General features: G+C 40.4%; 1 protein-coding gene across 6 annotated transcripts in view; it reads right to left on the bottom strand.

Annotated features, from left to right (window-relative positions):
- Positions 1 to 25841, bottom strand: part of LOC134212260 (nuclear receptor-binding protein homolog) — a 217120-nt gene extending 191279 nt beyond the window's left edge. Inside the window, exons 1-2 of one of the 6 annotated variants that reach the window (XM_062689954.1) lie at positions 25702 to 25841; positions 1605 to 2458 (exon numbers count right to left, since the gene is read on the bottom strand). The gene's annotated coding sequence lies outside the window, so the exon portion shown is untranslated. Of the gene's footprint in view, positions 1 to 1604; positions 2459 to 25148; positions 25417 to 25701 lie in introns of those variants that run through there. The other 5 variants (XM_062689957.1, XM_062689958.1, XM_062689956.1 and 2 more) reach the window with 5 other exon arrangements.
- Between the last annotated feature and the right edge of the window lie 413 nt (positions 25842 to 26254).

The following is a 26254-nucleotide window of genomic DNA, read 5'->3' as shown; positions in this document are numbered from 1 at the left end:
GGATTGTCGGAGTTCCTCTGAGATGTGTAGGAAGTCCTCCGCGAAATGTCGGAATTCCTCCAAGAATTGTCGGAAATCCTTTGTGCATTTTCGGAATTTTTCCAGAAACTGTCGGAATTCCTCCGGTAATTGTCGGAAATCCTCCGTGAATTATTTGAATTCCTTTGAAAGTTGTAAAATTCCTTTGAAAATTGTAGAAATTCTTTTGAAAATTGTTAGAATTTTTCTTGGACGTGTCAAAATTGGACATGTGAAAATTATCGGAATTACTCGGAGAATTGCCGAAAATGCTGTGAAAATTTTCGGAAATCTTCTGGGAATTATCGGAAATCCTCCTGGAATTGTCGGAATTACTTCGGGAATTGTCTGAGTTCTTTAGACAATTGTAAGAAATTCTTAGGTGGTTGTCGGAATTTCTCCGAGAAACATTTAAATTCCAATGCAAAAAGCAGGAATTCCTCCGGGCAAGGTTCGAATCCAAAGGAGAATGCGAAAATCTCTCACTTATCGTGTCTGTACACACTCTCGATAGGTGAGATACGTTTTTCGGTAGCTGTTAATTTTTTTTCGGAATTTGTCGGAAATCCTTTGAGAATTGTCGGTATTCCTTCGGACATTGCCGGAATTCCTCCGGGAATTAACGAAATTGGGAATTTTTGGAAATCCTCTGGGAAATCTCGAAAATGCTTCGGGAATTGTAGACATTACTGTCGAAATCTCGGAATTTCATCAAAAATTCTTGAATATTCGCCATTCTTGGGATTTCGTTGCAGAATCTTGGAATTCCTTCGAGAATTTCGTATTTCCTCGTGGAATTCCGAACTCGTGGAATTTCGAACTTCTTCCGGGAATTTCAAAATTTTATCCAGAAATTCTCAGACTCGGATCTACTCTTCAAATTCTGGGACTTACTCCTGAAGATCTGCCGGAAATTTTGAACTCGTTTAGAACATTCGACATCCTGATATAATTTTAGATTTATTTTAGAATTCACGCTGAAGAAACATAGATGATCTGTCTAAATAATATTATTAGAAGTTGAAAAAAATCTATCTATTTCATTTTGAAATCATTAAATTTCTAATGTAATCCCATGATTGATTTTTTACTAGAATTTCAATACCTAAAAAAAACTGTCGCACATACGCGAGAAATCGTAACTACAAAACATTGGTCCACCAAACGCACCCCACCCATCAGAGTGTGACTTTGGGGGGATTGTTCGCCACCCAATCAATCGGATTGGTTCGGTGTGGTAGTCGGCGGTCGCTCTGTTCCAGTCCCATGTATGAGTGTGCTGGCTGTGCAACTCTTGCGCGTGCACCGACAGAGAACTCCCCAATGGGGAGCGATGTATTCGTTTGTTGATGATGTTATTACTGCTGTGCATATTTTTCTAGTTGTTTGTTTTTTCTTCTTCTATGTATATATTTACGAGCACATATTGTCGAATATATGCGAAAAATATCTTTATCTGGAACATTTCGATGGTTGTCCACGGCTGTCAGTCAATCTTTCGTCGAAATCACCAGCAAACAGTGGATGGGTTCAAAGTTTAAAAGACTATAAATGCCAAATTGTAGAAAACTTCGAAAAGTACTTACCCTAAATGATCTGCCGTTTTCAAGCACCACTCTTCCATTGAGAGTTCTCGATTGTATTCCTGATTGAGTTAATCCACTAACATGCCAGATCGAAAATAGTAGGGAAGATAGGAAGGCAGGTATTCCGGTACAGAGGAGACGAGAACAACTCCAAGTGATGGACCCAAACTACACTATCACATACACTTTTGCTATTATTATTCTATGGCTATGATGATGACGACACACGCTGATGATAATTGATGGGCCACTGACTGGCCAATTCACCACACACTGTTGCCTCTTCCGGGAGTGCGAGATTCACTCGGACGGTCGCGTCGCAGGATATCCGCTTCTTTCTTCGTCGGCTGCCCGAACAAGCAAATTAGCATACACTGGGTGCCACTCTTCTGCTTATTCCGTCCAATTCATACTCTATCGGTAGCAATCCTAAGTGAGACTTCACAGAACGTAATCACTTATCAGAATGAAGACAAATTTCATTCCACCTATAGCATGGAAACTCTGCTCGATTCTTTCTTTCCCCTGCAAGCAAACAAGCAAGCAATTCACTCTCCCGTCAACGTTAACCGGATCGGTTGGTTGTTTATCACTTCTTGTCGTCACACGAACACTCCTGTACTCCGAACCCAAACCATCCGAATCTTTCCACGCTTCACTACTTCTTGGCGAAGACGATGAACGCCGACGTTGTCGAGCTCTGCTTTTACACTAACTGCACTGTTGTTTGGCCATTCGACGGCTACTCCTTGGAGGGACCTGTGTCTTCCACACCGGCTTCAAACTTGTTCCCATCCACAACTCCTTAATCGCGACGAATCACATTAAAATATACGAGCGGAGAAATTAATACACTAATTTCGCAGAGGAAAAAGAGACGGAGAGAGAATTTATAAGGCGAACATCAAGCGACGACGGAATTGAAACCCAACCAAGGTTAAACCGGCGCTTCTCTGTACTACGGGACGGACGGAACACTGGCTGCCAGTGTTGCCCATGGGACTCTGTCTTCATGACTGTCTGCCTTTGCCTGGTTCGCATGCACGTCGTCGGTCGGTCGGTTGGTGTTCCGTCCCGAACCGTCGATGGTTTTGATGAGGAATATTTTTACAGCACACCGCACGGGAGGGAGAGAGAAAGAGTTCTTCGCACAGTAGCTGCACGCTGGAGTAGATGGACCAAGTGGTCGGCCAAAATGAAACTATTTTCACGTTACAATAAAAAAATTAACGTTAAATGTTAACATATTAACATTAAACAACATGTTTATACAATAAAATTGGAAATAGGTACCTACAACATTGATCGAATGAAAACCGACGGAGTTTAGAACCTGATCACTAGTAATTGATTCTACGCTATGGGTCACAATAGGTGTTGCTTAACACTGCAACATAGGAAGGAAGAGATCACCGACTTATTGACATCCTCATAAGTACCACGGAGTTGGATATTGAAGAATGGGAACATCCATAAAGTACGTCACGCAAAAATTGGCGATTTTCGACCCCCCCTCCCCCCTTTGTCACACTTTTTGTATTAAACCTCTAAAATTTTTGTATGAGTCGTCACGCTGTTCGGAACCCCCCTCCCCCCTAGGAGCGTGACGTACTTTGTGGATGGCCCCAATATACTTGTTAATGTTGTATCAGTCAGATCAGCCCGGTGTAATAGGAACAGGTAGTGAGTTACAAGTTTATAATTCAAACAATGATTTTGAAGCAAGTTCCACAGCATTGTGGCAATAATGTTTAAGACGAGATCGAAGTTTTCCGTAAAACAGAAGCGTATATGAAATGGCCGGATGGTCTTAATTATTCCTAAACAGAGAATTATTTGGACTCAAGAAACTTATAAATCTTTATAGGAACCTTACATTTGAAGAAATCAAAATAAATATTAAATAAACATTAAAATAAATAAAATATTTCAGAATATATTTTCCAGAGACCCTCTTAGACTTCAGAAGATCTTTTTGGAAACAATCTTTAAGGCAGTAATCAGTAGAAACCTTTCTGGAGGTCTAATACTCTTTATGGATTTTCAGTAGTCGCCATGAATTACAACGATCATGTAATTCCGAAATTAGTACTTTTTCCCTTGGCGCTTCTAAGACTTCATGCAAGCTCAGAGATATTTGTTGTTCTAGAAAACTTTTCCTATAGGCATCCAACCAAACATCCGGATGTACTACAATTATCATAAACTACTTAGATTTTTGATAACTTTCAGTTAATAATATTTGCATGTTTCTACGACTTTTTCTCTTGCTCATATTTTTTTAACATGGGCTACCTGGCGGTTTGCAATTGTGTGAAAGAGATGAAACGAAAAACAGTAAAGCTGCCGGGAAGAACGAGATCTAGTTCAAACTTCTCAAATTCGGAAGTGAGCAGCTGTATCAATCGATCCACCACATTATTTAAAATATATGGGAGGTTGAAGAACTGGCTACCGGTTGGTTGGATGGTCTCGATCGTGAAAATGACGAAATAAAACACTGTGCAGTTATTTTGATGCTTCTCAGAAGCTCTCACAAGGAACTCGGAACTAACCTCAGAGTAGTCAATATCCCCAGTATCATATCTGCCAAACCACACCAACCGGCCTTTTGCCTCACTTATGATAATTTGTTCGTAAAAGGAAAACAGAAACAATTTTATATCAATTCATACATACATTTGTTTTAGGATATCCTCAGTTATATGGGATTGTGGTTAAATCTGCTAACCGAAAGCTTGAGCAAAAAAATGACCCCTGGGTGGCCAATATGGCCAGAATCATATCCGGATGTCATAATCCAACTTGTCTTGCGAAATGCAGAAGTTTGATATTCATATTGCTAATAAAAAGCAATAATATTGAATTGGTCATTTTGGGGCGGGTCCCCAAAGGGTCACTTCGAAGAAACCTGTTGTTGGCCATTTTTGCAACAGGTGTTAGCATGATTTTTGGTTCTATTATAATCCCTATATAGAAATCTACCGAAATGGTGTGAATAGACACAAAAAAGTTATACTTTGATGGATTTATATCGCCAAAAGAGGAAGTTGTGGTCAAATTTACTGCATTTGGCCCAGCAGCACATCACCACATCATTGTATACCGAGTCACAAAATCTTTGTCGTGCTTTTCCCTTAGAACTGTGAATTTTATTTTGGAACGAAGTTTAAGTTGAAAGCAGGGCAGTTAGAAAATCTACATTACAAGGGTGGTATAAACATTTTTCTAATAAAAGATCTGCTTCTCAGAAATAATAAGTTTAAGTTAGAGACAATGATAAGGACCACCAATCTAAGTGTGGGTGTTATCAGTTCCACCACATAAAATCTATAAAATTTGTTTGATAAACATTGTTTTAGGTCTCATTAATTATTTAAAAAAAAAACGTTCCTTGGTACATTTAAGGCGAGCTAGGATATGCTTTAAAATAAGCATTTGGACCTTTCTGCGGAGTTACTTTCACACAAAACGTCACTGAACTATCCTGCAGCTTTCGGAGAAGCTTGGATCTTCTGGATGTGCTCAAACGGATCAATAATTACTTCTTCTTCTTCTTCTTCTTCAATGGCTCTACATTCCAGTTGGAACTTGGCCTGCTTTGCAACTTAGTATTCTATTAGTATTTCCTCAGTTTTTAATTGAAAGCTTTTCTATGCCCGCCATTGCATGAGTAAGTATTTTGTGCGGCAAGTACAAAGGATACAATATGCCCATGGTGTCGAGAATGTTTCCAGCCCGAAAACACCCTAGACCGGACCGAGAATCGAACTCGCCATCTCCGGATTGGCAATCCTACGCCTTTGTTCGCAAGGCTACTGAAGACCCCTGGAGGATCAATAATAAGGAGACGTTTAATTCGACCGTTGGCCTTAATTGTAGTTTCCGAGGGCGACTAGTGTCTATATTTGATTGCTGGTTACGCAAATCAGTAAAAACAAATGCCTTCGAAATGCCTTGTATTTTTAACTTCTTTGCCAGCTTTCGGATCAAGACCCGTTGTACCTCCGCATAGTAAAAACTTCAAGCCATGTCCCAAATAATAATAATAATAATATTAAAACCCAAAATAATCTACCTAGCGGTGATGGTGCCTTTCTCATGTATTATAAAACAAAAAAACCTAGATCAATCCACCTAGCGTTGGTGATACCTTTCTCGCGCATTAAAAAAAAGAAAACCACATAAGAGAGGTCGAAATAGCACTTTAGGGGGATATATTTTACTTTTTCCACCAATTCATATCCATTTGCGGTCATTTGAATGCATTGCTGCAATCTTAAAAAAAAAACCTTGGCAAAAAACAATGTTTTTTTTTAATAACGCAATGAAGGATCGGGTCAAATTTAAATACGAAACAACTAGACCGCAATCCGCGTCGATTGCAACCTGTTGCGAGAAAATCGGATAATGCTAAGTACCAAAAAGTGTGGCCCACATTTTTGTACACATACACATACACACATACAGACATCACGCCTTTACGTATAATTAGTATACACAAAAGGCAAAAAAACTACTTAATCCATGTTAGGCATTATAAGAGCTTGGTTACACATCTGAAACGAAAACTTCAGGAAACGGAATTCGGACCAAAGAATCAATGAACGGCGGATCGACGCCGCTATCTCGGTTATGACTTTTCATGACTACTCTTGCTAAGTATGGGTCCTGAAGATTCTACAAGTTTTCTCAATTTTACGGCTTGATCAATCCAAAACAAAAACATCAAACCAGCTTACTTAACCAAAACGACATCGCTATCGCAAGCATTTCCGAGACACATCTCACACCCGAAGACTGTCGATTCATTAGCCTTGAGGTAATCACAACTGAATGCCCGATCACCATCATCGCAGTAGACTATTGAAGCTAGTTCAGCTAACGATTAGCAATCGCCCCGGACTTGTAATCGAGTTGGGTGAAGGGATCTTTCGAACACCTTTTGTAGCCAAGTGCAGTGTGTTCACTAGTTCTTTTCTGCCCAAAAGCTTTTCGACTTCTAGCGCCAGTCAACGGCAGGACCAACTACTGTTCTACTGTAAACACGATTATATTCTTAATTCATCCGTTGAAGAATATCGTTTTGCAGTCAGTGACCAATATTAGTAACAGCCCGAAATTAATCGGAAAGGAAATTATGGTGACCATTAAGTCCACTTTGAAGACCAGCAGGACTCTTCACAATTCATCCTGGAATTGTTTTAAGCAGGTTTGGATTACTATCGAGCTTGGTAACAAGATAAGGAGAAGAGCCTTGCATTTGTATTTACTGAATCATTGAGCTTGAGCTTGATTGACTGCTCGTAATTGCTACTCCATTATGACCAGATCAGCTGTTCTTGCACAGGGAACCAACAGATGTTTGCTTGGGTCAAGCACATCTCCTCAATGTACAAGTACTAAAGATCTCATTTGTTAGGTCATACTGGCGCCTGCCACTTCAGAATGCAAGTCAATGTAAGGAAGGGGGAGGAAATGATGATGCAATCACTCGCCCACTGCAAGCTGAATATACCTCTGCACTTGCCACGAGTTCGTGCGGAATTTGTTGGAATTTTTCGGTTAGGTTCGAGAGGCAGAGGTCCGTCTTGGTTAACGAGCTGCCAATGTGATAGATAGGAGAAGGCAACTGATGGAATTTCTAATTGGATGTAGGAAACAAGCTCTATAGTTCATTTCCAATTCTAGCAGATTACTGTTAGAATACTCAAGTTGAAGGTATCTGAATAGTAATGGAAACGGTATGGAAGCCCATTTCCAGTTCTAGCGATTGCTGGAACATGAGAAATATATAGAAAGATACAAAGTAGAAGAATGGAACGGACCTGGGATTGAACCCACGACCTTCTGCGTATGAGGCAGAAGCAGTAGCCATATGACTACCAAGCCCGTCTTGTATTTACTGAATCCTTGAAACAGAAAATGCAGTTGACGAAATTATCGTGCTTGACTATTTCAACCTGTCAAGCGTTGCCAAAATGATGGACATTAGGGCTGCGTCTCGCATTAAGGTATAAGGGAAGGGTTTCACGTTAAAAAAAGTGATTGTTCTCTTTGAGAGAAAATCGCACGATTAAGCTTGCCAGAATGAAGTATTTATTGCTTGAGAATTTGCATTAAATGGAGAATAAAATGGACTGACAACAATAGGGAAGAAAATTTATCACTCGTGCAGTGGAGCGGCGAGAGAGAAATAGCAGCGCCAACCAATAACGGATTAAGGAGATCAAAATAATCAAGCTCCAACAGATTTAGGAATATGGAAACATGTGCGATTTCTGGAACAACAGTGGAAAATATCATAAAATATTTATTTTACAAAGGTTGCAAATAAGCAGGACTCGAGTAATATCGGGGTCCTGGTGAATATCAGAAAGAATATTCGGTGTCAGGCCATTTGGCCGAACGCCATTTGGCCGAATGCCATTTGGCCGAACGGGTAATTTGGCCGAATGCCGTTTGGCCGAATTGTTGAAAAAAATTGAAAATTGAAAAAAAAAGTGAGTAATAGTAAAGAGAGATGTGAGAATTGAGAAGCGAAAAGTGAGAAGTCAAAATTGTGCAATTATTTGTTATTGCCTTCTTTCTACTTCTTTTCTCTTCCTTTTTCTTTATTTCTCCTTACTTCTTCCTCTCTTTCCCTCTTCTTTCCTTGTTCTTCCTTCCTCATTCTTCCTTTTTCCTTCTTCTTTCTTCCGTCTTTCTTCTTCCTTCATCCTTCTTCCTTCTTTCTTCTTGCTTCTTCCTTCTTCCTTCCCAGCAAACACAAGATCGTATATCATAGCGAATAAGTGTACAAAGTGGAGGCCATATAGGTGCACTTTCCATGCAGTCAAATGGAGGAATGCGCCTATATCGCCTCCACCTTGTACACTTATTCGCTAGCTTATGCGACTTTGTGTTGGCTGGGTTCTTCCTTCTTTCTTCTTATTTCTTCCTCCTTCCTTCTTTCTTCTTCCTTCCTCCTTCTTCCTTATCCCTGCTTCCTTCTTTCTTCTTCCTTCTTCCTTCTTCTTTCTTCCTTCTTCCTTCGAACATCTTACTTTTCACTTCACTTAATACGGAAACAAATTTTAATTATTCGGCCAAACGGCATTCGGCCAAATGACCCTAAACCGAATATTCGGAGGAATCCATGGAGAAAAATCCGGAAAAACTTCTGGATGAATATCCGAAAGAATTCTTGGACGATTATCCCAACGAACTCCTGGAGGAATATCCAAATGAATATTCGGAGGAATTCCTGGAGGAATATCCGGGGGCACTCCTGGTGGAATATCCGAAGAAATATCTGGAGGAATATTCTGAGGAATTCCTAGAAGAATATCTAGGAAAGTCCTGGAGGAATATCCAGTGGAATTCCTGGAGGCATTTTCGAAGGACTATCCGGACGAGTTCCTGGAGGAATATGCAGTGGACATCCTGAAGGAATATTCAAATAAATTCCTGGAGGAATTATATTTGATTTCCATTTATAAATTTGGTAACTTCGTGTTTGCAAATGTAAATGCGCTATTTCCATCGCTCTTTTCCTGCCGTGTGCCACGAGAAAATATGCTGTTGGCTGCTCTCCAAAAATGGTAATTTTGTATGGAACTTGAAAAACTTAGTTGAAGTAAAAATACTTTCCTTCAAAAATTTTATGTGGTTGAATATACTTTTTATTACACCAAAACGATCGTTGGAATATTTAAAAAAAATAGTCAGTTGGGTTTTGCAAAATTTGGTTCCTTTATGTCTCAAATTATTGGAGAGATGTACTGAGAAACAAAAAATTTAGATGTACAATAGTTCAGTATTTAACCCTTTCAGGCCCAAATTTTTCGAAGCGGTATTATCTAGTAAATTTGATATGTTTCATTTGTTTTCGTGATTAATAATAGAAAAATATTTTTTCGGGATGTATTAGATCATCTAAACTGTCCTTGCGTCCAGAACTTGCGATCTACAAGTTACCATGCGAGCTTTTTCGTCACTCCAAGTTTGGATATGTATTCAACCATATCCATATTATATTCCCAAAGATCGTGACATGGTCAGATGGTTTTGGGAGCAGTGTTATAAAATGTCATTTGCATTTGTTTGTATAATTTTCCCAGAACTTTTTTCAGAAGTTAGCTATCAATTCGAGATGCATGAAGAACTTATAGCGCTTAAATGTGACTACAACTTTGTCTAACAAGACATTGGTGTAAATATGTAATCTGAGGCGTGGGAGGCAAAATGTCATTCAAATGACATTATGTCAAATGACACGTGACATTTTGGAGAGTTTTCACTCTCCAGCCTCAGATGTTATATTTAGAGCAATGTACCTTTGGACAAAAATATAGCCCTACTCAAGCGCCATGAGTACATCTAAAATATTGGAACAAATTTGGTTTCTAAAGAAAGTTATGAACAAATTAGTCAAATGACATGCAGATGACATTTTACAAGCCTGTTTGGGAGTCATCCAAACCATCCTTGAGTCAAGAACTTGCGATCTACAACCACGACACTAGCTTTTTTCCGCTTACTCTAAGCTTGGATATGTATTTAATCATGTCCATAACATACGTCAGAAGATCATGAGACATGGTAACATGGTTTTGTGTTATCCGCATGCAGTTCAGCAGTGTTTTCACCAACGAGACTCTTAATGAACAACAAGTATCTGCTGCAACACTAAATGTGCCCACCTTATCTACTGTTGGAACTCACCCTCCCATTGATTCTGAGACTGTATTGAATGCTTGTACGCAACGCTCATCGAATCCCGGACCAGATGGAAATCCGTCCTTAATTTTGAAGAAGTGCTCAACTGCTCTATCTCTACCATTGGCCGCCATTTTCAATACATCTTTACGATCCGGAGTTTTTCCAGATGTTTGGAAGTGCTCCTACATTTTTCCAGTCTACAAAAAAGGCGACAAACGCGAAGTTTCAAATTACCGTGGAATCGCTTCTCTCTGCGCAATGGCTAAACTACTCGAGATTATTGTCCTCGCATTCTTAACTCACAGCTGCAGTAATTATATAACTGAAACTCAACATGGGTTCATCCCTAAAGGTCTACCACCACAAACCTCGTGTCGTACGTTTCGTTTATAGCTCGTTCTCTGCAGAATCGACTCCAAGTTGACGCTGTATACACTGATCTATCAGCTGCCTTTGATAAAATCAATCATCAGATTGCAGTGTTCAAACTGCAGCGACTTGGATTTCATGGAAACATCTTAAATTGGCTCAATTCCTATCTAGTTGGTCGCAAAATGTCTGTCAAAATAGGAAACAATATTTCTACATCTTTCAATGTTACATCAGGTGTTCCTCAAGGAAGCCATCTCGGGCCATATCTTTTCCTTTTATATTTAAACGACGTGAATTTCTCTATCGAAAGCTTCAAAGTTTCGTATGCAGATGATTTTAAACTCTATCATGTAATTCGTACTGAAACTGATGCTTTGTACTTGCAATCTCAGCTCAACGCGTTTGCCGAATGGTGTGTTACAAATCGGATGGTTTTGAATGCCTCTAAGTGCTCTGTTATTAGTTTTGCTCGCAAGCAATCAATTATTAATTTCGATTACAAAATCTTTGACACAACCTTACGGAAGGACAAAACCGTGAAAGACTTAGGAGTAATGCTTGACTGAAAGTTCTCATTCAAGGACCAAATAGCGTATGTTTCTTCAAAAGCGTCTAAAAATCTTGGATTTCTATTTCGAGTTACTAAAAACTTTACAAATGTGCACTGTTTGAAAGCTCTATAGTTAGACCAATATTGGAATTCGCAGCCGTAGTGTGGTCCCCATACTATCAAAATGGCATCCAACGCATTGAGTCTATCCAGCGTAAGTTTGTTCGTTTTGCTCTTCGTCTCTTGCCTTGGAACGATCCTCAGAACCTCCCAAGATACGAGGATCGTTGCAAACTCATAGGACTTGAACCGCTGTATCTGCGGCGTGATGTCGCAAAGGCTTCATTTGTATCTGACCTTTTGCTCTCAAACGTTGACTGTTGTAGTTTACTCCGTCTTATAAATATTGATATTCGTCGTCGTGATCTTCTTTCCCACAATTTTATTCGTCTCCCCATGTCCCGTACAAATTATGGCCAAAATGAACCAATCAGTAGTATGTGTAGAACTTTCAATCGTTGTTATAGTGTATTCGATTTCAATTTGTCTCGTTCCACACTGAAGAAAAGCTATAGTAGATATTTGTCTAATTCTATGTAAGTTGAGCCTTTTGTTCTGTTAGACGTAGTAATAATGTATTAAGATTGTATTGTAAAATCTAGTGTTTGTCATCAATTGTTAGTTTTAAGGTTATCATGTATGTATCATTTGGTTGTGAACTGTTGATATAAAAAAAATAGAGGTTTTATGCCTACGGGAGAAGGAGCGTAATATTGCCTAAACTCCACTCCTGCCGGCTTTTCACTCTCAATAAAAGATAAAAAAGATCCCGGGTCTTCCAAACCGCCCTTGCGTTCAAAACATGCGATCTACAGCCACCACTCTAGCTTTTTTCGTCGTTTCAAGCTTGGATATGTATTCAATTATATCCATAATATATTTGTGAAGATCAGGAGACATGATAAGAGGGTTTTGTGATATCCTGGGTCATCCAAACTGTCCCTGAGTTTAGAACTTGCGATCTTCAGCCGCCACTCTAGCTTTTTTCGTCGCTCCTAGCTTGGATATTAGACTGGCCCAGATTACTATGGGGAGAAAAAAATGTTGCCGAATTCCACGGGGCACCCCCCAGAATTGTGTCTTTGGGTGAGAAAATCAATCTCTGAAAATTTCAGCTCAATCGCTTGTTGCATAAGCTGGCGCATTTGATTTGAAGCTTGTATGGGGATTTCAGCCAAAATGTATAGGAAAATACACCTCCGTCACTCATTCGATCTGAAAATTGGTTCCGATTGCTCGATTGACCTCAGAATTGCAAAAACGGCAGTTGGTATGCTACAGAACAATTTCACAGAACATTGCATGATGATTAAATGAACTTTTATATAATTTTCGGCTGAATTATTAGGAGCTGATTTGTGTATTTTTGGGTTTTTTGATCGAATCGCATCAGCCGAAACCCATATAAAAGTTTCCACATACATATTCAAGCTTTGAGAACCGAAAAAAGCTATCCTACGATATCTGTTTACATCCTTTCAATAATGAAAAACGATTTTCTTACAGCTGTAGATCTCAAATCTCAATATCAGGGACAGTTTGGATTGCCCAGAATATCTTAAAACTATCTTACGATATCCGTTGACCTCTCAGGAGGTGCAATGGATATAATTGAACGGATATTGAAGCTTAGAGTACCGTAAAGAGTTTCTAAGCAGCAATAGATCTCGAGTCCCGAACTCAAGGAAAATTCGGATTGCCTAGAATATTTTATAACTAACGATATCCGTTGACCTCCCGAAAGGTGTAATGGATATAAGGCCGTTACAAATATTTAATTAACATTGTGTCCTACTGGTCTCCGAAAGGTCAAGAGGGGGATGAAAAAACAAATATCAAAATGAAAAAAAATCAAAAATCTCCTCGGATTAGTAAAAGCATGTTTTAGAAATCCTTAAAGTTATTCGAATTTTAATTTGTTGCCCTCATAAAATAATTATTTTTGGCGAAACAAATCCGAGGGGGGAGACATAATTGTTTTTAATTATTTGTATCTTATTTTGAAACAGTACAATCCGCTGCCAATACACCTTAAGTGCTGTATTCTAGTTGTTTGAACTGATTATGATGGGTGTTCTCCGGGAGCAAAGCGAGTAGTATTTAACCAAAAACCATGCTATTGCATTCGAAAAATGTATAAATTTAGAACCATTGGTAACTTGCTAAAGTGACTTTCACGTAGTGATGAAAACTAACTGGATATCTTTTGCCAATGATTTTAAGGTATACCTCCAAAACAATTTCGTCCAAAGATTGCCTCTCCGCCATTGCTGATTGGTGTACGAAACAACGATTAATCGTTAACGCACTTTTTCCACGGATAAGCAATTACATCTTGTTGGAAAGTGAGCTTCCGCGCGTCAGCCATGAGGTGCATTTTGGAGTACTTCTCGATTCTTAATTCTCCTACAAACAACACGTTTGTTATATCAGCTTATCTTAGCTTAGCTTTGACTGATTACACTCGCTACTGCGTAATTGACCAGAATCAGTAAAACTGCACAAAAATCAACTGAATGATTGACTGCGATTGTCCAGGCATTATCAGTGTGCAAGTTTCAGTGTTCAAATGATTAATAACGGCGCCCATTACGCCCTTGTAGTTAGTTAGAAAGAGGGAATGATTATTGGGCGGTTTTAGCTTTTAGAAGAAACAACACGTTTGTTATATCGTCGATAAGGCATCTCGAACGCTCGGATGCATCTTCAGGATTGCAAAAAAAACTCAAGAGATATCTATTATCTCGGATCACTGTATGTATTGCACTTCATTCCGTTTCGCACCTCATATGCTACCATGAATGGGAACCATTCCGACTTCCCGGCTACATAAATCAATTTAGGAAGCAAAAACGGCAAATACCTCCAGACCGATCGTATTCCAAGAACTCGGCTTGGAACACTGTCCGAAATGTACGCCACAGAAGAAGGGATTCCCGCCGATCTGGGGCAATAAATTCCTGTCTGTAATTAGGTGAACCACATTCTATCGGCATACTCAACAAAGATCTGATCCGGTCGCGAAACGTCATATGCATGCAGGTCCAACTTACGGGTCTACCTGCGACAAAGACGCGGTACAACCGAATGATCAGAATTTCAAAGGCCAGAATAGTGGATCTCAGAAATAACGATGTCGAAAATAAAGATCGGCGTTTTTCGGACTGTGCTACACCATTCTACAAATTTGTTATAAGATACTGTGGGTCTTCGTATCTCAAAAGTTTCATTTATGAGTGGGAATAGGCTGCACTACACCCACGGGTTTTGTTTATTTTAACACAAAATTCATCTAAATATATTTCCGTTTATTTTTATTACGATTACACCACTTAAATGAAACCCTAGCTCATGATAAAACGCTCAAAATGCTCAAACATTTTCGCAACGATTAAAAATCAACCGCCCCTACGTGCGTCGTAGGTTCAGCACACAACGTGCCCACGGAGCAATCGAACCAGTCAAGAACGAAAGCAAAAAGGAAATAAAGTTTATTCTTCATTGGGTTCTTTCCCCCCAGCCATCCCCATCATCTGTCAGTTGCCAGCGGTTCGAGTTCAGCGAAACGAACAAGCGTGAGCTGGGAGCTACCACTCGGTGGAGTATGTGACTATGAAGATGGGCATTGGGGTGGTGGCACGGGATAGGCGGTCAATCACTACCGCCGTGCACAGCGCTCTACACCACAACATCGCACCACCAGCTAGTAAATGGCACCGCTTTACTGATACCAAAGTGTGTAGAGATGCAATGGGCTGCAGGTGGATTAGAAATGTGAGATTAGTTTGTAAATTGAGGGAGTTTTGCTTTGGGATGAAAAATAATGTACAGTGTTGCGAAAAATCGAACTTCCAAAACTCAAATGAAGCGCGAATTAGTAAATCAACCATAAAAAACTTGCCAATTTGCACCATATTTTTTTTTTATTATTGCTTTTACTAAGAGTAGTGAATTGACGATAAAGGGATAAAACGATGTCGTAAACAAATAGGAAGGAGAAATGCTTTAAATCATATCACATTGGTACTACATTTCTAGTGAATATACGCCCAGTTTACACTTCTGCCCACACAAAACGACGACGAGGACGCCAACGACAATAGCAGAAAGGAGAAAGAACGAAACGGAATGCCACTATTCCTGTTCTTTTGCGACTGATTTGGTCGACGTCGTCGTCGTCGTCATCGTCGTCCTCATCCTCGTTCACTCACTTGCTACTGCCCATGACAGACTTCCCAACCAACCAACCAACCGTCCATGCCCCCGCTGTCGAGTGAAGACGACCCCCGACAAACTTCGAGCGGCGGCGCGGGTGACAATGAATAGGAGAGTTTCCCAACCAGGAATGGAGCAGCGACCGCCCGGCGAGGACGGTGGTGTCCGCTGGCTGCGCCTGCAATACATACGTCCAATCTAAATCGTGATGGAGAGTCAATTTTCGCTACGTTGCAACTTTTGTGTTGGCCAACTTCATCCGTGATACAGTTCGGTGCAGTGAGTGGACAAGGGCACGGGCGGGAGAGCGGTGTGATGGACAAGTGTGTTGAACAACAGCGCGCGGTGAGGAGCGATTCCGCAAGTTAGGTCTATTTTGGAGTTAAACGCGGATGACATAAGTTTTCTCTTTTCAACAATCCAGAAGTGGTGTGGTATGTGACATTGTGTATGGTTGAACAGTTTCATCCTCAGTCTGTTGCGTTTCCTTGTTCTGGAACTGTTTACGGTTTTAGTGTTTTGTTAAATCAATGCCCAGCCAGACGCTGTGGGCTGGATATGGTTCTTTGTTGTATGTAATTGTTTAAACTTTGGAATAAAATAGTATTTCATATTTCGACACTGTTGTTTCATAAGGGTAAAAGTCGCAATCGTAAACAATGCCTTTCCTGCAAATTCCTCAACAACTAAGACCGCTCTCAGCTAACAATCACTTGGAACTGGTGGTGTTCCGCGCCTTCTATCGGACGGAAGTGGAAAATACCGCCAGAAGTCTCTAATCTTCCTGGAATCAGCAGAAGAAGTCAATGTTTACGTTTGCGACTTTCGCCCTTTTATGAAACAACAATGTCGATTTAGTCAGCCTAACTAAGCTAACGACCCTGCTGATAGAACATATAATTAGTTTTTGTTTTGTTGACAAGCTATTCAACCCAGAAACCTCAATGCAGACAGATTGGTACTCTTCATTGCATTTAACTTGTTGCGAGCAAATTGAACTATGTTAGGTAGGAATTTGAAACCACAGTTTGATTGGACACATTTTTAATAGGAAGAAACGAGACAAGATTCTGAAAATCATTCGCCCGAAAGCCATTTGATCGATTTTTTTTTTTACCGAGTACTATTTGCCCGAACAAACCATTAGGTCGAAACCCATCTGGCCCCATCTTACATCCCTCACTGGAACAAAGCCACCTCGCAGTATTCATTAAGCACTTCAACATTTGTTAAAGGCAAGATTTCTAAAGCAAGTTACCATTTCTTGCATTCGTTTATCAGAAATTGTTTGACAGAAAGGGCCATATCACTGGAAACACCATTGCCCAAAAGGTCATACGATCAAATCCGAAAAAGTCATGTGGCCGAAAATGTCATTTCGCCAAACGGGTCATACGATTGAGAATGTCGTTTCCGTTTCGCCTGAATAGTAGGCAGAAAGGGCTATTTGGCCGAAATTGTCGTTTTGTAGAAAGGGTCATTGGATCGAACTAAGTGATTAACTTCCCACCAAGAAAAAAAAAACACTGTATTAGAACCAGCTTTCAGCGAACGGCCCTAATTATCTTTTTGAATGCACGATTTGTCTAGTATGCGGAGCGATGCGATGCGATAATCACTTAGTTCGGTCCAATGGCCCTTTCTACAAAACGACAATTTCGGCCAAATAGCCCTTTCTGCCTACTAGTGCGTCCAAGCACTCGTGAAGCAGAATATTCGCAACAAGATTTTTTTGTCTTGGACGCGTTTGCGCACGATATTGTGTAGACATCCTTTTTGGACCTTAGCATTTTCCGATTTACTCGCAACAAGTTGTAATTGCCACCAGGTAGATTAATTAGCGTTCTTACCTTTTCAATGTAATATTTTCCATAAATTATATCATGCATTCGAGAGGCATTAATCTGTTTCTTTTCAAATATTCAAATCGACAGTGCAAAAAATTCTAGTCATATTGAGCTCGTGTTCTGATAAATGCTTGTTGCGCGAGGTGCGTTTGCTCGAATCTCTAATCATTTCATTTGTATAAAAAATTATGTACCATAGATTGCTTTATGATTCGTACTCAAAGCAATCTCCCTGTTTTAATCGCATTTTAAAGAATTTAATCATTTGGTGACTCGTTTCACAGTCTACACCAACCAACCACCACACCAGACCAAACAAGCAACAGCAACAACATTCAGCGAATCGTGATGGAAGAGGACGAGCGGAGGAAACAAGACAGAAACAGACGAGGGCCTGATCACTGGCAGTGGTGCCAATTCTGAAACGGAAAGATCATAAAAAAATAAGCTGCGTTTCTTGATTGAATTCAAAATCGCCCTTTTGTATTAATTGAAGATTGCGTTGAAATAATTATTTGGAAGAGAAAATTTAAATATCCTTTTTAAATTCTTTCCATATTTATCTGTCTTGAGAAGCTTTTTTATCTTCTCGTACATCATTCTCTAGAAAATTGCAACTTTCTGAAATGCAAATTTCTCTTGTTCTGAACAGGGCAACATATTTTGGATTCCTCCCCACAACTTGGACACCCCCAAATTCTCTGTTAAAATTTATATTTAACTAGCGAAAGAATCCCAGCTTTGCCTAGGTTTTGCAAATGTCACAATGAACTATTTGCAGCACCAAACTTTAGATCAATTTCCGTGCGTTTGTTTTGTTTTCCTCACTAGCTGACTCAAACTTGTATTCTAATGATTTTTACATTTCTCCGTTACCAACTTTTTGTATACAAAACAAAAAATCTTCGCGAGTTATATCGTCAGGAAGGAAATCTCAACGCATTTTTATTATATAGATTAAATTTAAATAAAAATCCCGTGTTTTAATTTACAATTTCAATATAATATTTTGGTTGAGATGCCGAAGAAATCAGCCAAATTTCAAATATAGTTTTAATCAAAGCAATCTCTACAAACCTGAAATAATAAATTATTGAAAATTTTTAAAAACTGGAGCTACACGCTGCTTAATCTTTGAGAGTTGCAAACATATCTCAAGAACGACCCTCCGGCAGCAGAAGCGTAAGCAGCGGCCCTGGCAAAGAAGGTTTACTGTTACCAGTACAACCAATTTGGCGTAATCCGAGTTACGAAAAATGGGAAGGAAGTGTGGTTAGCGTTGACCAAGTCCCCGCTGGCAATTGAGCTAAAGCAAAGCGTTTTATCACGAACAGACGGAACTAGCAATCTACTAGAATCAAAGAGCCACCTTGTTCGACGCTCCACTTCTAGAAGCAATCATAGAAATATGATTGACCTTCCTGATTTTCAACTGGATACGGAATATTACTTTTGTACATTTTCATCTTCCTTGTTGAGGTATTGTGACAATTGCTTATCATTGTTGAGGTAGCTTCTCGTTTGAGATAAAATCTGGAATTTAGTCCTCGTGTGTTTGAAATTGGCGATATTTTTCGTTTTCTGAGACGAAATCATACTAATCTCTTTCCTCGGAAAGCATATGGGAACATATTTTGTTTCGAAAGTGCAACAATCATATAAAGCTGGGTGGCCCAAGCCGTGCGATCCAGAACAGTCGATCCATTGGACTTTGATCTCCTCAATGAAAAACTAAAACATGACATCCGTAGGTAGTTTGTTACTTGCGATACTTGAGGCATTCCACGGAGGCATGCCAGTCGATCCTGAGCGACCATTTCGAAAATATCTGAAACTTTGCACAGTTTTTCAATTTCATCTAAATCGTCATTTTTCGATATCAAATCTTCATATTGAGTCACGGCTTACTTTTCAAAAGGGTGTATGTAAAAATGGTTCAAAAATATTTAAAAAGCTGCACAGCAAAAACGGAATGTTCGATTGTTATGATTTTTTCAGCAAAGTTAGACAACTAAATGATAGTTATTAAGAAAATGTGCACAGCAAAAAAAAATTTTTTTTTTTACCTTTAAAAATATCATTTTTGTCACAAAAACTCAAATATCTCAAAACCCTATCTTTTTACGAACGTAATTTTTTTAAAAAAGTTATGACATTTCAAACATTTCACAATTTTCACATTTAGTAAAAAAAAATTTTTTTCCGTGTAGGTTATTTCGAGAATTGCAGTTTGATGCAGATTTTATTGTTAAGGGCTTTGCGTGATTTAAACAAGTTGTTTTCATGATATTTTGATTTAATTATTCATAGCATCTATAAGAAACTTAGACACGATCCAGTGTTGTGATCAAAAGTATTGATAATGTCATAATTTTCATTGTACGTGACTGGCGAAAAATTCTTTTAATAGTTTTGAAACCTGTTGATAATAAGAAACATATCAGAAATGTTCTAAAGCGAAAAAAAAATTTTTTTTACGGTTTACATTTTTTTAAGAATCACCATTTAGTTGTCTAACTTTGCTGAAAAAATCATAACAATCGAACATTCCGTTTTTGCTGTGCAGCTCTTTGAATATTTTTGAACCATTTTCACATACACCCTTTTGAAAAGTTAGTCGTGACTCAATAAAAAGATTTGATATCGAAAAATGACGATTTAGATGAAATTGAAAAACTGTGCAAAGTTTCAACTCAATAGAAAATCATGAATTAAAAATTTTGTTAAATTTTGATGCAGTTGCTTGGAATCGCTCACTTGGCTCGCAACTCAAGAATCATCTTTTCTCAAGTTCTGTGACAACAACGTCGGTTGAGCTTTGGTGGGCAAAAGTCAAACGTTTCCGATCGGAAGGTTTTTTAATTCTGTACTAGCGAAAGAAACACTGCTATGCCAGCTTTGTTTATGTTGAAAATGTCACATACTGAACTTTTTGCAGCACCGCAGTCTAGATCAATTTCCGTGTGTTTGTATTGTTTTCTTCCACAGCTGATCCAAAATTGTATTCTGACTTTTTACATTTTCCCGTTTAATATACCAACTTTTTGTATATGCAAACCTTGCGGATCCCAAAACGAATCGATTAGCATGAGCATGAGCATTATGACCGCACAATTCGTAATTGCTACTCCGCGATTGACTAGAACTTGCGAAATTGTACAGAGAACACAATAAATGGGGCTTGGGGCTAGCTACCCATTCTCAATGTACACGTTTCGGGAGCTCAAATATCTAAAGTCAATAACGGCGCCGGCCACGTCCTTACGGTCATATAGGAAGGGAAGGATTGTTAGTCCGACTCTCGTTGCTACTAGAGACCGAGTACACCTCTGCATCTCCACGATTGTCTTGGGATAGGATATCGTTTTAGTTACAAAGGATAATTTATCTGGATTCACTTCGGTAAGTGATGCGATCTATGGGATGGAAAATAACACTCTCGCTGTCTGAAACTTCCACTTTCTGATTTATTCACTCACCCGCGCAAAAGCAGAACAAAATTACGGCGACCGGCCGATCGTTTTGCCTTCCGCACAAAGCAAAACCAAATTTTGACGACCGGCCGATCCGCTTACTGGGGAAACACGACCGGACAGGAAACAAATTTTCACTTTCTCAATTGCGGATCTCAAAACGAATCGATTAGGGAAAAAAACCCGTTCCCGAGTTAAATCGTCAGAAAGGAAATCTCAACTCATTTTTATTATATAGATTTATGAATATTTTAAAATTTGTTAAGATCTTTACTCGTCTATCTGAAGGTGTTTGTATCTTTATCTATGGAAAAACGAAGCGGACGTTAGAAGGGGCGAAGGGCTATTACAATGAACACAACGTATATAAGTTTATTGGAATGATCACTGATAAGTTTGTCGTCAACCGTGAAGTTTGCTCCGTTGAGGAGCAGTTGGGCAAACCCGGCACCGACGTCCTAAATCTTTGAAGGAGGATTCACTCAGGGATATTCTGCATACGTTGACCCGAATGTCACACCCAGCAAGGTGTGCTATCGAAAGAAAGGCCTATACGGGTTGAAGAAACCTGGATGAATTTAATACTCGATTCTCATGGGGAGATAACATTGCGACGTTTCCTAGAGTGCTGTTGTTCCTATCGAATGTGAAACGCCGCGTGGAATCTTGTGCAAATGCGCTTTTGGAAACATTAACAACTGCCGCGCGGTGTATCATATTGACAGTACCCTACAATACTAAAAATAAGGTGGACCAAGAACTTCTGGGGTTTCGCAGGACGCTTGCTGGCCACATTACTTGCAATGTTTAGAAGATGCTAAAAATTTGTTAAACAGATCATTGTTCTAAATACAAAGTGTGAGGCAAATGTAATGATCAGAGCTGTATCCGAACTATGTACATTGATAGAAGACTCAAAATTGACGGTCCTTCCATATGGATAACCATCATTGCACAAAGAGCATCCAAAACAACCAAAGTGAACGATGCTCGTGCTGACGAAGACCATACGACAACGTTCACTGCACGAGATCATTTGTTCTGAAGATTGATGGTAATGAGTATCTTTTAAAGGCAAGTTAAATGATGGTCGGGAATCGTGCCACTCTCTGATATTTTAGAGAATGCTGGAAGAAGCTGGACGAAGTCGACGAACGATTCTGGAGGAGAAAAACGCAGTGCGGGCAGTCGCGCTGCAGCAAGGTACCCGGCAGAACGTGGAACGTTATAGACGGAAGCGGAGACAGCAGACCCGCCTTTTTCAGGAGAAGAAACGCCGCCTGAAAGAAGCGGAGTGCGAGGAGATGGAACAGCTGTGCCGTTCTCAAGAGACACGCAAGTTCTACCAGAAGCTCAACGCATCCCGCAAAGGCTTCGTGCCGCGAGCCGAAATTTGCCGGGATAAGGATGGGAGCATCTTGACGGACGAACGTGTGGTGATCGAAAGCTGGAAGCAGCACTACGAGAAACATTTGAATGGCGCTGAGAGTACAGGCAGTGAAAGTCAAGGCAGCGGAGGAGATGACCACGTCAGTTCAGCGGACGATGGAAGCCAACCAGCCCCCACCTAGAGGGAAGTTAAAGATGCCATCCAACAGCTAAAGACCAATAAAGCAGCTGGTAAGGATGGTATCAGAGCTGAGCTCATCAAGATGGGCCCGGAAAAGCTAGCCATTTGCCTGCACAAATTGATAGTCAGAATCTGGGAAACTGAACAGCTACCGGAGGAGTGGAAGGAAGGGGTTATATGCCCCATCTACAAGAAAGGCGACAAGCTGGAGTGTGAGAACTTTCGAGCGATCACCATCCTTAACGCCACCAACAAAGTGATATCCCAGATCATCTACCGGCGTATGTCACCATTAGTGAATGAGTTCGTGGGAAGTTATCAAACCGTAGACGGCCGCTCAACAACGGACCAGATCTTTACTTTATCAAATCCTCCAAAAATACCGTGAATACGAGGTCCCAATGCACCATCTGTTCATTGATTTCAAGGCGGCATACGACAGTATAGACCGCGTAGAGCTATGGAAAATTATGGACGAGAACAGCTTCCCTGGGAAGTTTATCAGACTGAGCAACGGTGGATGGTGTGCAAAACTGTGTGAAGATTTCGGGCGAACACTCCAGTTCGTTCGAATCGCGCCGGGGACTAAGACAAGGTGATGGACTTTCGTGCCTGTTGTTCAACATTGCGCTAGAAGGTGTCATGCTTAGAGCCGGGTGAAACAGCCGGGGTACGATTTTCAACAGATCCAGTCAATTTATTTGTTTCGCGGATGACATACACTGTCGGCCGAACATTTGCAAAGGTAGCAGAACTGTACACCCGCCTGAAACGTGAAGCAACAAAAGTTGGACTGGTGGTGAATACGTCAAAGAAAAAGTACATGCTTGTGGGCGGAACCGAGCGCGACAGGGCCCGCCTGGGAAGCAGTGTTACGATAGACGTGGATACCGTCGAGGTGGTTGAGGAATTCGTCTACCTCGGATCCTTGCTAACGGCTGACAACAATCTTCTTCTTATTGGCATTACTTCCCCACACTGGGACAGAGCCGCCTCGCAGCTTAGTGTTCATCTAGCACTTCCACAGTTATTAACTGCGAGGTTTCTAAGCCAAGTTACCATTTTTGCATTCGTATATCATGAGGCTAAAACGATGATACTTTTATGCCCAGGGAAGTCGAGACAATTTCCAATCCGAAAATTGCCTAGACCGGCACTGGGAATCGCACCTAGCCACCCTCAGCATGGTCTTGCTTTGTAGCCGTTCGTCTTACCGCACGGCTAAAGAGGGCCCCTACAACTAGGACTGACAACAATGTTAGTCGTGAAATACGGAGGCGCATCATCTGTGGAAGTCGGGCCTACTACGGGCTCCAGAAGAAACTGCGGTCAAAAAAGATTCGTCACCGCACAAAATGTGTCATGTACAAGACGTTAATATGACCGGTTGCCCTCTACGGACATGAAACATGAACAATGCTCGAGGAGGACTTGCAAGCACTCGGAGTATTCGAGAGACGGGTGCTTAGGACCATCTTTGGCGGTGTGCAAGAAGACGGTGTGTGGCGGCGAAGAATGAATCATGAGCTCGCCCAGCTCTACAGCGAACCCAGTATCCAGAAGGTAGCTAAAGCTGGAAGGGTACGATGGGCAGGGCATGTTGCAAGAATTCCGTACAGCAACCCTGCAAAGATGGTGTTCGCTTCCGATCCGGCAGGTACGAGACGACGTGGAGCGCAGCGAGCGAGATGGGCAGACCAGGTGCAAAACGACTTGGCGAGCGTGGGGCGTATACGAGGATGGAGAGATGCGGCCTCGAACCGTGTATTGTGTCAAATTATCTGTTTAGATGCGTCAGTGTTATCTGTTTAGATGTAGACTAAATAAATGAATTTTAATGCACTAGTAGTAATAGTCACTGTATAACAACAGGACTGTTCCGTTTTTATTATGGCGTGAGTGACATCTTGAAATAAATAATAATTATGTACAAACGATGATAATAAAGATACACAATGAATGTGTTTCTTGAGAAATATCCAGAACAAGGTTTTACCTAGCATAAAGAATCATTTACAAGGGAATCCTTTATGATACAAAGACAAAAATCATTAATTTGGTTCGATTCACCCCTTATTATATGTTACGTGATATGACGGATTTTATAAATGTATTTTGTGAAATGTCAGTTTGGAGAAAAGATGTTGAAGTGTGAATAATGATCTTCCAAAATAGTAAACAAATTACAAATAATTCATACATTACAATAATTAGAAAATGTTCTCTACTGATCTTTTAATGATTTTACAAACCCCATTTGCAAAACTTGAACAAAAGTATTCTTCATTGATTGAAAACAAATAAGGTATTTAAAGTGGGTTCGATTCCCGGCGCCGATCTAGGCAATTTTCGGTTTGAAAATTGTGTCGACTCTCTGAGCATAAAATCATCATCGTGTTAGCCTCATGATATAGGAATTCAAAAATGGTAACTTGTAGAAACCTCGCGGTTAATAACTGTAGAAGTGCTGAATGAACACTAAGCAGCGAGGCGGTAATGTCGCAGTGGAGGATGTAATGCCAATAAGAAGAAGAAGTAATCCTGATCCAATATTAACTAAATCGTTCGAAATTGAACGCTTTATCATATTTTTGGTTTATAATTAGGCAACCTTAATTAACTCAAATTACGAAACATCTAAAATTGTCGGACAGTTCGGCAACACTTCCCTTGAAGGGAGTGATTCTGCCTGTGATGTTTTTTATGCGATCATTCCCTTTCGCGACTTATTTTCCCTCTTACTCTCTCACCCACCGTGCAGTACATAGAACCTTTTTAGATCAAGTTGCGTGTCTCGTATTTCCACCTTCCTTCCGCCGAGAAGTATCCACAGGAGAATCCTTCGATTATAATCCTTTTATTGCCATACCGACCCGGAAGACATTTGCTGGTCTGCCCACTTGCAAACTATCGCGAACTTCTCGATTCACACTGTTCGATGCCTAATCACAAAATATCATCACTTTTCATCAGGGAGAAACTTTTTTCGACATTATGGCCCGATGCAATCCATTTCTTTTTCTCACACGTTTACACACGGGGCCGGACGGACACACACCAGGCAAAGGCAAGCAGAAAAATCTTCACTCGATTTCAGGGCTCTGTTAGCAGGATTTTCTTCCTTTCCACATTTTTTCTCATCACTGCTTTGAACTTTCTTTCTCGGAGCTTAGGCTCCGAAAGGTATCACTACGGCAGGAAAAATCATCCACTTTTCCAATTCGGGGCACATCTATCAAGCAGAATCCTTGCGGTCACGATAGCGCATCCCCACTCCAACCGGAATCCTAACTATTATCCAACTAACCCGTACAATTTATACAGATGCACAGCAACGAAGCTAATTTCCTCACTAAACTCCGAAACTCGGTTTACTTATGGTCACTTTCAGTACCTACTAAATATTCTGCAGTTGATTGTGAACAAGCGACTGAGCCACGGTTTAAAATGGAACTGACTTGAAGTGTGAACGAATCGACTCAACTACGCCACGGGCGAACCTTTCAGCGGGCGGTGGAGTGAAAGATCGGTCTTTTTTTATTTCTTTCCTCTTTGTTCCACTAACTGCGCGGCGTATAATCTACCAGACAGCAGCAGCAGCCAGGCGAAGGCGACGGCGATGCAGCAGAGCTGATGGAAAAACGACAACGCGGAACGGGATTCAACGAATGCTTCTTGCGCGAGCAAAGGCGTGTTTTGAACTGTCAAACTCGAGTGCGAACAGATCGAGAGAGAGAGAGAGAGAGAGAGAGAGAGAGAGAAAGCGACAAACGGTAAAGGCATGTCAGTGTCAGAGACTGACAGAACCGTTAGCGGAAGCGTTTACTGCTTTTGTGACGTTCGCGACTCCGTTGTGTGCA

Source organism: Armigeres subalbatus, chromosome 2, assembly GCF_024139115.2.
Source record: "Armigeres subalbatus isolate Guangzhou_Male chromosome 2, GZ_Asu_2, whole genome shotgun sequence".
Classification (NCBI taxonomy): Eukaryota; Metazoa; Arthropoda; class Insecta; order Diptera; family Culicidae; genus Armigeres; species Armigeres subalbatus.
This window is presented reverse-complemented; position numbering and strand designations above follow the sequence as displayed.